The sequence below is a fragment of the Epargyreus clarus genome, unplaced genomic scaffold, assembly GCF_041222505.1.
Source record: "Epargyreus clarus isolate Ecla_fem2 unplaced genomic scaffold, WU_Ecla_fem_2.2 ptg000007l, whole genome shotgun sequence".
In the NCBI taxonomy this organism is placed as follows: Eukaryota; Metazoa; Arthropoda; class Insecta; order Lepidoptera; family Hesperiidae; genus Epargyreus; species Epargyreus clarus.
This window is the reverse complement of record NW_027332215.1, coordinates 15283986-15286850: the sequence shown is the minus strand read 5'-3', so window position 1 is coordinate 15286850 and position 2865 is coordinate 15283986.

Genomic DNA, 2865 nt, shown 5'->3' with positions numbered 1-2865 from the left:
AACGCTACACAAGTCACCAGAACGCTATCTAACCCCATTCCCAACCAACTTAATGACCCGGAAATAATTAACGATCACTTTTTAAACATACCACCCAGCAAAAAAGTAGGAATAAACACTGATGTTATAAATCTACATAATCTTGCACAAGATGAACTCTTAGAACTTAAACCGACCACAGAAATGGAAGTTAACAAAATTATAAATAGTATCAAGACTCTTGCAGCTGGTGAAGATTGTCTGAACATAGAAATGATTAAGCTGACATTAGATATAACCCTCCCAATAATTACCAGGATTATAAATAAATCGATTGAAACTCATTCCTTCCCATCTATATGGAAAAAAGCTTTAGTCAGACCTATTCCAAAAAAAGACAACATTACAGAGCTGAAAGATTTGCGCCCTATTTCCATTCTACCGGTGCTATCGAAAGTTTTAGAGAAAGTAGTACTCATTCAAGTATTAAAGTACTTAGAAAATAAGAATATTATTCCTAAATTACAATCCGGATTCCGCAGAGATCACAGCACTGAAACTGCCCTATTGCATGTCACAGACGACCTTACCGAGGCCTCTGACCTGGGCTTGAGCAGTATAATGGTACTCCTTGACTATTCCAGGGCTTTTGACTCCTTAGACCAAAATCTACTTCTAGTCAAGCTGGAAAAGTATGGCTTCTCTAAGAACACCTGTCGTTGGTTCCATACCTTTCTAAGCAACAGAGCGCAGATTGTTGTGACTGAAGACGCAGAAGGAAACAAAAGATTCTCCTCTTCCAAGCCAGTTCAAAGGGGAGTCCCACAAGGCTCGCTGTTAAGCCCAATCCTGTTTATAATATTTACAGCAGATATGTCTAGCCAGATTAAATCCTGCAAATATCACTTGTACGCAGATGATACACAAATATACTACTCATTCCAAGTAAACGACACCAAAACAGCTATAAAACTAATAAACGAGGATCTTAAGAATCTTTACACATGGTCTGAAAATAACTCGCTTGTCCTAAACCCAACAAAATCACAAACCATTGTAATTGGCACCAAGAAACAAATTGAAAATGTACTGGATTGTGAAGATAAAATAAAGATTAATGACGTAGCCCTAGAAAAAGTAAGCACCGCACGCAATCTTGGCCTAATTTTAGATGGAGAGCTCAAATTTTCAGAGCATACAAACAGCAAAATTAAATCCGCATTTTATAAACTTAAAACCTTATATAAGATTAGGCCCTATATCAAACCAGATTTACGCGTACAACTTTGTGAGTCATTAGTGCTCTCTCAATTTAATTACTGCAGCTCCATCTTTGGACCTAGGTTAAATGTTAAGTTAGAAAATGCTATACAAAGAGTACAAAATGCCTGTATTCGCTTTTGTTTTGATGTCCCTAGGCGAAAATTTATAACACCATACTTAAATAGCAAAGGCATACTAAACATGAGTGCGAGGAGGAGCCTACACTATGCTTGTACAGTGCATCGAGTAATTTGGAATAAGAAGCCTGAATACCTATTTGAGAAATTGCACTGGGTCGACGACTTTACCTACCGGAGCCTTCGCTCAAATTCTCAAGGTCTCCTAAAAATTCCAGCTCATAAATCGGCCAGATACAGGCGTTGTTTCAAATTTGAAGCAGCAAAAATTTGGAACGACTTACCTCCCCCTTTGAGGAGAAGAATGAGAACGGAATGCTTTAAACACAAATATAAATCTGCTTTGTTAAAAAGACAACTTGCTGGTGAAAACTTGAAACCTGCCTGCATGCAATATCTACCAATAAAAAAGTTCTTTAATGCTAATTAAACACATTATTTAACCTCCAAATACGTACATACACACTCACACACACACACACACACACACACACACACACACACACACACACACACACACACACACACATACACGCTTGGATTTTAAAACCCAGGAGATGCCCCACTGACGGCTGACTATCTTCTCATCCCACCTAACACCACAGGGATTATAGGAGCGGCTGAAAAACAGCGCTACTCGAATCCCAGATTCTGAGACAGCAATGCTGAGCCGAATTCCTTTTGTCATATTTATATTACTGTAAAATGTACATTTATTCTTTCTGTATTATGGCAATAAACGTTTATTATTATTATTATTATTATTATTATTATGAATGAAGTGGGTTATCACATACCAAGGAAAAAAATTACGCATAACTTGTTGATTTCAAATTCAGTTCCTCAATCAAGGGAATCTTAGTCCTTAATAATCTATCATTTACAAAGGAGTAGAAACACGTCTGACCGCTTGGCCACAGCCAACAGCGGCGCGGAGAGCGGGGCGGCGAGTGGCGCGGTAAGCGTTGAGTGGCGAAAACAAATGTAGGACAATGTATCAAGCCGGCCACAGCTGGTTAAAAGGCTCAAAGGTGGTAGAACCCTTTGTGGTTCGATTCCGGCGGTACCACCGCCACACCTATTTCTACCTAATAACAGCAGTGTTAGGCGCTGCTGTGTTTCGTTTTGAAGGGTGTGGTAAGGAAGACATACTTTTCCGAGGCGTTCCAGCTTATTCCTCAGGAGTGGCGGCGCATCTGTTGCCGACCTCGGGTAGACTATCTAATCCTATCTGGGGTTGATTACAGATGTCCATGGGCGGCAGTAGCCACTTACCATCAGGTGGACTGCATGCTCGTCTGCTACTCTTATGTTATAAAAAAAAGAAAAAAAAAAAGCTACGAGCGGCGCGGTGGGTGGTGCGGCGGGCGGCGGGCGGTGCGGCGAGCGGCGCACTATGATTCGAGCGGTGACAGTTCCTAAAAATATTTAGGATGTATGAAGTCTACCAACCCGAACTTGGCCTTTGCGGTGAACTACGAACTAA